The sequence below is a fragment of the Ranitomeya imitator genome, chromosome 2 (genome assembly GCF_032444005.1).
Source record: "Ranitomeya imitator isolate aRanImi1 chromosome 2, aRanImi1.pri, whole genome shotgun sequence".
Lineage (NCBI taxonomy): Eukaryota > Metazoa > Chordata > Amphibia > Anura > Dendrobatidae > Ranitomeya > Ranitomeya imitator.
Genome location: NC_091283.1, coordinates 487230349 through 487242366, shown reverse-complemented (window position 1 = coordinate 487242366; position 12018 = coordinate 487230349). Strand labels below are relative to the sequence as shown.

The following is a 12018-nucleotide window of genomic DNA, read 5'->3' as shown; positions in this document are numbered from 1 at the left end:
AGCGGTCTGTGTGACAGCTCTCCAGCGACCAAACAGCGACGCTGCAGCGATCAACATCGTTGTCGTATCGCTGCAGCATCGTTTCAGTGTGACGGTACCCTAAGACGAACTCTGCAGAGATACATGAAATGTTTCTGTGGGGGAATCAAACTAAATGAGGAACTCTGGGGGCAATATACTGTGTGGCAGGGATTGTGGGAGACATCATACTGTGTGTGTGTGTGTGTGTGTGACACTGTGGGGGATATCATGCTTTGTGTAGGGTACTGTGGTGGCATCATGCTGTGTGTGGGGGAGCACACTGAGGGTGGGTGAATGTGGGGACATCAAGCTGAGGTGGGTTGTACTGTGGGAGACATAACGTGTGTGGAGAATTCTGGAGGCATCATTATGTGGTGGGGTGTGGGGAAATCATACTTTGTGTGTGAGTAGCTGTGGGGTATGATACTGTGTTTTTGGAGCTCTGAGGACATCATACTATGTGGAAGGCTGAGGGACATCATCATACTGTGTGCGGAAGTCCCTGGGGCCTCATATTGCGTGGGGGAATGTGAAAGGTGCCATACTGTATGCTGAGGGCTCTGCGGGGGCATGGCTTTGCAGAGATCTGGTGGGGATATCAAACCGTATGGAGGGCTGTGGCAAGGTCATACTGGGTTATGTGGGGGCATCATGCTGTGGAGGATTGTAGCATGGGAAATATACTGTGTGTGGGGAACACTGGAGGTATACTGTATGAGTAGCTGTGAGGGCATAGTATTGTGCATGGGGACATACTATATGTGGAAGACACTATGGGCCTCATACTGTGTGGGGGAATGTAATGTGAGAGGTACCATACTGTGTGTGTGTGTTGGCAGGTGGATACTATGAGGGGGAATCATACTTTGGGAGAGTTGGGAGATACTGGGAGCATCATATTGTGTGGGGGACATCATAATGTGTGGGGCATCATAGAGTGAATGTACTATGGGGACATAGTATACCAAGTGTGGAGAAATCTACTGTGGGAGCATCATACTGTGTGTGGGCAATCTACTTTTAGGGCGTGGTGAAATGTATTATGGGGACATCACACAGTGTGTGTGGGAATCAACTGTGGGGGCATCATATTATGTGTGTGAAAATCTACTGTGTGAGCATCATAATATGTGGGAGAAACTGTACTGTGGACGCATCATACTGTGTTTGGGGGCACTATGCGGAAATACTAACTGGCTTCAACAGAAGTAATATTTCTGTGTGGGCACATATAAAGGACGAGGCGAGGTTAGTAAACTGTTTTAGTGCATGTGTCCTTTTTGGTTATCTTTCAAAGTCTGAAGATATGGTTCACAATACTGCAGATTCTAAAAAGGAAACTAGTTCAGATGTAAAATACAAAAGCTGGAGAATCTGTTCAGCTTCCACTGATGTCTGTGGGGACAACATGATCATCTAGTCTACAAAGAAATGGTAGTTTTAAAGAGAACCTGTCAGGTCTCTGAAGCTTTAGAAACTGTCCCAGTACAATTTAGAATGTGAATTTAGCTTCTCTGATACCTGAGCTGGTATAACTGAAAAAGTAAACTTTTAATGTCGTCCTCGAAAATGAAAATATAACTAATGGGGAGAGGAAGGAGAGACACGCAGCAGGAACTAAACGTTAGCAAGCCCTACGTGGAATTATGTGTATGCTAGTATCCTGACATTAAGGCTATGTGCCCACGTTGCAGAATGTAAGCAGAATTTTCCTCATCAAAACCGGATTCCCTTGCGAGGAAATCCGCTCGCGTTTTTCTTGCTTTTTTTTCCCATGCATCCCAATACAAGTATATAGTGGCAAAATCGCCGCGATTCTGCAAAATTAATGAACATGCGTTTTTTTCCGTAATGTGTTTCCGCTGTGGAAAAAAATGCAGCATGGGCACAACAATGCAGAATTCCATTAAAAATAATGTGATGCGTTTTGTAAGCTTTTCCACAGTGGAAAAACGTGGGAAAAAACGCTTACAAAACGCAACATGGGCACATTGCCTTAGGCCGGCCTCACACTAGCGAGTTTTACGGACGTATGAGAGGTGTAGAAAATACGGATTGCATACGGTACAATGATTCTCTATGGCCCAGCTCCTATCTGCCGTATTTTACTGATCCGTATTATACGATCTTCTACGGCCGAAGAAAATCGCAGCATGCTGCGTTTGTCACCGTATTGCGCAAAAATACGCCAATGAAAGTCTATGGGGGCGAGAAAAATACGAATTACACACGGACCAACAGTGTAACTTGCGAGAAATACGCAGCGGTGTTCTAGCGAAAAGCCGGCAATTCAGTGCGGAGTACAGTAAAATCACACTGACAGGTTAGAATAGAATAGCTAAAATAATAATAATAATCTTTATTTTTATATAGCGCTAACATATTCCGCAGCGCTTTACAGTTTTGCACACATTATCATCCCTGTCCCCAATGGGGCTCACAATCTAAATTCCCTATCAGTATGTCTATGGAATGTGGGAGGAAACCGGAGTACCCGGAGGAAACCCACGCAAACACGGAGAGAACATACAAACTCTTTGCAGATGTTGTCCTGGGTGGGATTAGAACCCAGGACCCCAGCGCTGCAAGGCTGCAGTGCTAACCACTGTGCCACCCCTAAAATAAATGTCTACACATAGTACAGGGGTATATATATATCAGTGAGACACATATATGTATATATTAATATTTCATACAACGCTAGATAGCTTAAAAGCCGGTAATTCAATTGCTTCTCCTATCTTCTTTTCAAACCCGACATGATATGAGACATGGTTTACATATAGTAAACCATCTCATATCCCTTTTTTTTGCATATTCCACACTACTAATTTTAGTAGTGTGTATGTGCAAAATTTGGACGCTCTAGCTATTAAATTAAAGGGTTAAATTGCGGAAAAAATTGTTGTGGGCTCCCGTGCAATTTTCTCCGCCAGAATGGTAAAGCCAGTGACTGAGGGCAGATATTAATAGCCTGGAGAGGGTCCATTGTTATTGACCCCCCCCCCCGGCTAAAACATCTGCCCCCAGCCACCCCAGAAAAGGCACATCTGGAAGATGCGCCTATTCTGGCACTTGGCCACTCTCTTCCCATTCCCGTGTAGCGGTGGGATATGGGGTAATGAAGGGATAATGTCACCTTGCTATTGTAAGGTGACATTAAACCAGATTAATAATGGAGAGGCGTCAATTAAGACACCTATCCATTATTAATCCAATAGTATGAAATGGTTAAAAAAAACACACACATTATTACAAAGTATTTTAATGAAATAAATACACAGGTTTTTGTAATATTTTATTATACTGGTAATCCACCTGAAGACCCTTGTCACCTGGAACAAATGTAAAAAAACAAACAACAATATTCCATACCTTCCGACGATCAGTCAAGTCCCACGCTGTAAATCCATCTGAAAGGGTTAACTAATTTTACAAGCAGAAGCCTGCTAATGCAGCCGCCCCTGCTTGTAAAAACCCGGCGAATGAATGGAATGTAGGTGAATGACCTGTAGTTACCTCGAGTTGCGGTGATGCGCCCTCTGCTGGATGTCCTCATATGAACTCGAGCGAGGGCAAATATTCTGAAAAGTTCCCAGAATATATATCTATATATATATATAGACAGTATATATGTTTTTACGATTATTTGAGCCGATGGATCCATTGTATGTCCGTATGTCGGTTTTGCAAGCCTGCGATAAAATCTCGCAGTACGGATGCCATACGGATTACATACAGAGGATGCCATGCGCAAAATATGCTGACACACCCTGCCTACGGATGACAAACAGATCACTATTTTGGGGACTTTTCTGCGTATTACGGCCGTAGACAGGGGCGGACTGGGCCGGGTGGCAGGAATGCATATGCCCCCCGGGCCGGTGCCTGAGCAGCTGGACAGGGCCGCTGGAGGACCGGCAGCGATTTCCGCCAGCCGGCCCTTTAAATCTTGTAAAGGCAGGTCCTGTGTGTGCGCGCGCGCATTGCCGGCGGCTGAGAAGCGCCGCGGCGGCCGTGCTAGTGCACGAGCACGGCCGCGTTCCTAGGTCCTGCGCGCGCTCGTCTGCTGCCTGTGCCAGCGCAGGCACACAGGAGATCAGACCACGAAAGATTTGAAATGTCCCGCGCGCGCGCATAGGGCGCCTCCAGGCTCCACCTGACTGTGTGTGCGTCTGACGCTGGCCGGCCTGCACCAGCGTCAGAGAAAACTGGCTGCTCACCACTGCCTGTCTGCCTGGGATCCTCTTCATCGCCGACGCTGGCCAGGACCCGTCCCACCTCAGCCCTTCATCCTCCCGACCTCACCAGGGACCTGGGTTAGTCCCAACTCCCAAGATGAATTTTTTTTATGTATATACAGCAGTTGCACCTATATAATGTGTATAGACTGCTATATATGCATTATATAGGTGATACTGCTGTGTATAATCACTATACTACCTATATAATGTATGTATAGCAATCTATATCTTATATAGGTGACAGCTACTGATGCATATATATACCTTATATAGGTGACACTGTGGGGTGTGTTTATGTATATATATATGTACATGTATACACAACAGCAGTATCATCTATATAACATATATACATCAGTAGCAGTATTGCCTATATAACATATAGACTGCTATACGTAAATTATATAGGTGGTATAGTGATTATAAACAGCAGTTGCACCTATATAATGTGTATAGACTGCTATATATACATTATATAGGTGATACTGCTGTATATAATCGCTATACCACCTATGTAATGTACGTATAGCAGTCTATATGTTATATAGGTGACACTGCTACTGATGCGTATATACCTTATATAGGTGACACTGTGGGGTGTGTGTATATATCACACCACTGTATACACAGCAGTATCACCTATATAACGTATATACACATCAGTAGCAGTATTGCCCACATATATAAGATACAGATTGCTATATATACATTATATAGGTGATACTGGCTGCTACTGCTGTATATAATCGCAATATCACCTATATAATGTATATACAGCAGTCTATATATAGGCAATACTGCTACTGATGTGTATAGTTGTAGTATCACCTATATATTGTATGTGATAATGTGACTGCTGTACATACATTATATAGGTGAAACATATATATATATATATATATATATAATCAGTTTCACCTATATAATGTATGTATGTACAGCAGTCACAGTATCACATACAATATATAGGTGATACTACAACTATACACATCAGTCGCAGTATCAACTATATATTGTATATACAGTAGTTTCAATGTGATATATATTCAGCAGTCGCGGTGTCTCTTATGTGATGTATGCATCATAATATAGTATAATGCTGTCTTAAATATGTATATATATATATATATATATATATATATACAGTATATAATTGTCTAAGGGTCACTTCCGTCTGTCCTTCTTTCTTTCTGTCACGGTTATTCATTCGCTGATTGGTCTCGCCAGCTGCCTGTCATAGCTGCCGCGACCAATCAGCGACGGCCACAGTCCGGAAGAAAATGGCCGCTCCTTACTCCCCGCAGTCAGTGCTTGGCGTCCGCATACTCCCCTCCGGTCAGCGCTCACACAGGGTTAATGGCAGCATTGACCGCGGTGTAACGCACTCGGTTACCGCCGCTATTAACCCTGTGTGACCACATTTTTACTATTCATGCTGCCTATGCAGCATGAATAGTAAAAATATCTAATGTTAGAAATAATAAAAAAATAAAAAATAGTTACATACTCACCCTCCGGTGGCCCCCCCGGATCAGGAACCGGCCTTTTCCGCTCCGCGCGACGTCCCGGTGACCGCTGCATGCATTGCGGTCTCGCGAGATGATGACGTACGTTCTCGCGAGACCGCAATGCAATCTTCAGACCGGACTGCACGCCAAGCATCGGGGAACGGACGCTTCGATCCGGAGGCTCCAGGAGGTGAGTATGTAACTATTTTTTATTTTAATTCTTTTTTTTTTTAACAGGGATATGGTGCATACTACGTGACTGGCCAATATACTACGTGATTGTGCTGTATACTACGTGACTGGTCAATATACTACGTGATTGTGCTGTATACTACGTAACTGGGCATACTGCCCAGCCACGTAGTATATTGCCCAGCCATGTAGTATATTGCCCATTCACGTAGTATAAAGCACAGAGCCACGTAGTATATTGGCCAGTCACGTAGTATACAGCACAGAGCCACGTAGTATATTGGCCAGTCACGTAGTATATTGCCCAGCCACGTAGTATACTGCCCAGTTACGTGGCTGGGCAGTATACTACGTGGCTCTGTGCTGTATACAACGTGGCTCTGTGCTGTATACTACGTGGCTCTGTGCTGTATACTACGTGGCTCTGTGCTGTATACTACGTGGCTCTGTGCGTAGCTGGGCAATATACTACGTAAACTACGTGGCTGGGCAATATGCTACGTGGCTAAAGAGCACCATGTAAATGGACCTGTGGTCGATCATGCGCACTTCGGCGCCATTCACATGTGGCTCTTCAAATAACGCCTTTAAGAGGAGTGTTGAAGGGCAGGACAAAGTATAGCAAAATTCACTTTTCGGGGGTGGGGAGTGTTTGAGTATGTGGACTGGTGGGGTTTTTTGTGGCAGGGCTGCTTTTTTGTCCCTGTCCGGCCGTGTGTGTGTGTGTGTGTGTGATTATACAGTGGGATTGTGCGTGTGTGCACTATATATACAGTGGGGCTGTGCGTGTGTCAATTATACATTGGGACTGTGCGTGTGTGTTTTATATATATATATATATATATATCTCGCATGTTTGCCGTCACAGGACAACCTGTTCCCGGCGCAGGCACCAGAGAATCCTCACAGAGCATAGTGCGCACGATATGAGGATTCACACATAGTGACTGTAGACATGTAGCTTAAAGGGAACCTGTCACCCCGAAATTCGCGGGTGAGGTAAGCCCACCGGCATCAGGGGCTTATCTACAGCATTCTGTAATGCTGTAGATAAGCCCCCGATGTTACCTGAAAAAGGAGAAAAAGACGTTAGATTATACTTACCCAGGGGCGGTCCCGCTGCTGGTCAGGTCGGATGGGCGTCTCCGGTCCGCTGCGGCGCCTCCTATCTTCTTTCCATGACGTCCTCTTCTGATCTTCAGCCACGGCTCCGGCGCAGGCGTACTTTGCTCTGCCCTGTTGAGGGCAGACAAAGTACTGCAGTGCGCAGGCGCCGGAAAGGTCAGAGGCTCGGCGCCTGCGCACTGCAGTACTTTGTCTGCCCTCAACAGGGCAGAGCAAAGTACGCCTGCGCCGGAGCCGTGGCTGAAGATCAGAAGAGGACGTCATGGAAAGAAGATGGGAGGCGCCGCAGCGGACCGGAGACACCCATCCGACCTGACCAGCAGCGGGACCGCCCCTGGGTGAGTATAATATAACGTCTTTTTCTCCTTTTTCAGGTAACATCGGGGGCTTATCTACAGCATTACAGAATGCTGTAGATAAGCCCCTGATGCCGGTGGGCTTACCTCACCCGCGATTTTCGGGGTGACAGGTGCCCTTTAAGATCCGACAACCCCTTTAAGGATGGGCCGCTACTCATGGGCCACTGCTGTGTACTTGCCCCCCAGGCTAAAATTTGCCAGTCAGCCCCTGGCCGTAGATAACGGACCGTATTTTTATACCCTGAGTGTGAGGGCTGCCTTAGGCTGCCGTCACACTATCAGTATTTGGTCAGTATTTTGTATCAGTATTTGTAAGCCAAAACCAGGAGTGGGTGATAAATGCAGAAGTGGTGCATATGTTTCTATTATCCTTATCCTCTAATTGTTTCACTCCTGGTTTTGGCTTACAAATACTGAGGTAAAATACTGACCACATACTGCTGGTGTGATGGCAGCTTTATGCTATACGCCACCTCTCAGCTTCATCTGCCCCTGAATTTATATGGTAATGTGACCACTTGCTGCCGTATTTTCTTGATCATTTGGTGTGGTGTCCTCTGTAAACACTGCTGCCACACACCTGCTTCTCAGCCACAGCTGAATGTACAGACCCCTCAGATCCCCTGCTCTGATTACCCGGCCATCCTAACACTATCAAATCTGTAATGACTGGTTGTGTGGGTTATTTCTTGTATATCTCTGTATTTGTTTCTGAGCTTTCTTTTTGTAAAAGTCTTTTCTTATTTTCCACAGGCAAAACGAAGAATGGTTTTCTCTCAGTTAGTTTGCTCTTTTCATCCCCATTTTTAATCACATCCCTCCTCTTCTCATTCCCCAGACTTTAATCCATCTCTCTCAGTGGGAAGAATTAGCACAGCCATTCTCTGAACTTCCTTAGCATGCTGAACTGCGCAGTGATCAATGACTGAGCTTGGCAGGGGTCTTGTCCGACATGCAGACCAACCCTTCTCCCCTGCAGAGAAGGTCAAGGTGCATTGAGAAGCAGAACTCGCCCTCTTGGAGGAATACACCACTTCACATTGCATAGAAGTCCTTCTGTTTCTTCAAAAGGTCATTATGCATCCTTTTATGGCTCTGGAGAATATTTCTTTGTGATAAATCTAAAAGTGTATTGTATATTACAGGTGGAGGTAGGTACGGGGATGATACAAATGTTTATTATTCCTTTATGGATGATTGAGGAACCATGGGTCCTTATAGTCAAATATCCCTATACAGAAAATGTAAAATCTAATATATAAAAGCTGAATGTGTGTGTGAATGTGTGTATGTTTGTATGTCCGGGATTTGCATATGCACCGTCGCAGCTACAGAGAGCGTCATAGGCTATGTTGTGAGGCGAAATTTTAACCCAGCGCGTTCCAATTCACCAAACAATTTTGCCCCTATCTACATAATGGGGAAAAAGTGTTGGAGGCAAATTGACAGCTGCCAGATGTGAACAAGGGGGACTTAAAGAGTGAGAGCGATGGCGCCAAAGAGTATATACTGTACAGTTGCTAAGGTGGGGCCCCGACATGGGATACTCACCACACATGGGGATATGAACACACACACAAAATGCGCCACACACTACCACGTGCTTGAACACATATACCACCCTCAGCACACATTTCACCACACATACACCAACCTCGCCACATAAAAGTCTAAACACAAAAGTCGCCGCTCAAAACTCGCCACGCGCAAAACTCGCCACATGCAAAACTAGGCTCACGCAAAACTCGCCACACGTGCAAAACTCACCTCATGGAAAACTCGCCACACGCAAAACTTGCACACGCGGAAAAATTGCCACATGCACAAAAGTTGCAACACATGCAAAAGTTGCCTCACACAAAACTTGCACATACTCAAAACGCACCACACATAAAACTCGCCACACGCAAAACTCGCCATGCGCAAAACTTGCTGCACACAACTTGCTACACTAACCTGTCACATGCAACTCGACACACAAAAAGTTGCTACACGCATGTCACCACAAAAAACTCATCTCACAATAGTCGCTACATGCATGTCGCCACATGCAACTCAACACACACAACTTGACACATGAAACTCGCCCTAAAACACATACAAGTCTGGTATTATCCTTCAAAAATTAAAATCTGATTAATAAGCAGACAAACTACAAGAGCAACAAATGTACCATATAGGAAATACGGCAGCTGTCAGTCACATGACCTGTCTATTATGTGTATGTGTGAGCTAATATATACTGCCAGGGGGGAGGGCTTCCTGTTGGCTGGGGATTTATCAGGCTGCCAATTTAGCTTACAAATACTGAGGTAAAAATACTGACCAAATAACGTGTGAATGTGGTATAATACAGGAGGAGATGACAAACCAAGGATTCAAGCTTCAGGAGGCTAATTTGCATATTCCAGGTGCCTTCTGGGAGAAGCGAAGTCTCCCTAAGCTAGAAGATCGTTGGGTACAGCCGGGACCAGCTGCTTCGAAAGCATCACCAAACAGGGATTCAAGCTTCAGGAGGCTAATTTGCATATTCCAGGTGCCTTCTGGGAGAAGCGAAGTCTCCCTAAGCTAGAAGATCGTTGGGTACAGCCGGGACCAGCTGCTTCGAAAGCATCACCAATTTTTGCCTGTAGGACATTATTGCAAGAGAGCTTGGCTGAGTAGATTACACAAGAAGGAAAACACACAGCAAGTCAGCAGGATCTAGGAGCAACATGGCAGATGTGACAACCTACATGGTGAGCTGCAGCATGTGCTACATGTTCACAGATCGACCAGAAGAAGAATCCAATTTCACCTGTCAGAAGTGTAGACTAGTGGCCCTTTTAGAAGAAAAGGTGCGGGGTCTGGAAGAAAGAATAGCAACTTTGAAACTCATCAAAGAGAATGAAGACTTTCTAGACAGAACAGAAGCATCTCTACTGGTCACAGAAGGTGAAAAAAGTGTCAGAGAACCTCCAAAAGCAGATGAGTGGAAGCATGTGACCAAAAGAAGCAAGAAGACCATGGAGAAATCACCAACCACACAACTGAAGAACCGATATCAAATCTTTGTAGAGGATGAAGATGGCACACCTAAGAATGAAGCAATACCAGCAAGCAAAAAAGAAAAGGGCACACAGCAACAAGTGACAGCAAAAAGTACAGCCAAGAAGCAACGAAGAGTGGTGGTGGTGGGAGACTCACTACTGAGAGGCACAGAAGCAGCCATCTGCAGACCGGACATAACTGCAAGAGAAGTATGCTGCCTTCCAGGTGCGATGATCAAGGATGTGACCGATAGGATACCAAAGCTCTTCAGCTCCAAGGACGTCCACCCATTTCTTCTGATACATGTTGGCACCAATGACACGGCAAGGAAGGACCTACCGACAATCTGCAAGGACTTTGAAGAGTTGGGGAAGAAAGTAAAGGAACTGGATGCACAGGTAGTTTTTTCTTCTATCCTTCCAGTAGACGGGCATGGCACCAGGAGATGGAACAGGATCCTTGATGCAAACAACTGGCTAAGACGATGGTGCAGACAACAAGGATTTGGATTCCTGGACCACGGTGTGAATTACTGGTATGATGGACTCCTCGCCAGAGACGGACTACACCTCAACAAACCTGGGAAACACACATTCGCCAGAAGACTCGCTACACTCATCAGGAGGGCGTTAAACTAGAAGAAGAGGGGACGGGAAGAAAAACATTAGACTCGAACAAAGACGACCCAGGAAAACATACTCAGAAGGGAGGTAAGAACATTTCTAAAACAATCCACAGTGAGGAGATTGGAACAAAACAAAATCCTCTAAACTGCATGCTCGCAAACGCCAGAAGCCTGACAAACAAGATGGAAGAACTAGAAGCAGAAATATCTACAGGTAACTTTGACATAGTGGGAATAACCGAGACATGGTTAGATGAAAGCTATGACTGGGCAGTTAACTTACAGGGTTACAGTCTGTTTAGAAAGGATCGTAAAAATCGGAGAGGAGGAGGGGTTTGTCTCTATGTAAAGTCTTGTCTAAAGTCCACTTTAAGGGAGGATATTAGCGAAGGGAATGAGGATGTCGAGTCCATATGGGTTGAAATTCATGGAGGGAAAAATGGTAACAAAATTCTCATTGGGGTCTGTTACAAACCCCCAAATATAACAGAAAGCATGGAAAGTCTACTTCTAAAGCAGATAGATGAAGCTGCAACCCATAATGAGGTCCTGGTTATGGGGGACTTTAACTACCCGGATATTAACTGGGAAACAGAAACCTGTGAAACCCATAAAGGCAACAGGTTTCTGCTAATAACCAAGAAAAATTATCTTTCACAATTGGTGCAGAATGCAACCAGAGGAGCAGCACTTTTAGACCTAATACTATCTAATAGACCTGACAGAATAACAAATCTGCAGGTGGTCGGGCATCTAGGAAATAGCGACCACAATATTGTACAGTTTCACCTGTCTTTCACTAGGGGGACTTGTCAGGGAGTCACAAAAACACTGAACTTTAGGAAGGCAAAGTTTGGCCAGCTTAGAGATGCCCTTAATCTGGTAGACTGGGACAATATCCTCAGAAATAAGAA

The 12018-nt window shown here is 45.1% G+C and overlaps 1 long non-coding RNA gene across 1 annotated transcript in view; it reads left to right on the top strand.

Moving 5' to 3' along the window:
• The window catches only part of LOC138664588 (uncharacterized), a 145841-nt gene that overhangs the window by 123696 nt on the left and 10127 nt on the right, over positions 1-12018 (top strand). The window contains exon 2 of the long non-coding RNA XR_011318367.1: positions 8288-8520. This is a non-coding gene — a long non-coding RNA (uncharacterized lncRNA). The remainder of the gene's footprint in view (positions 1-8287; positions 8521-12018) is intronic.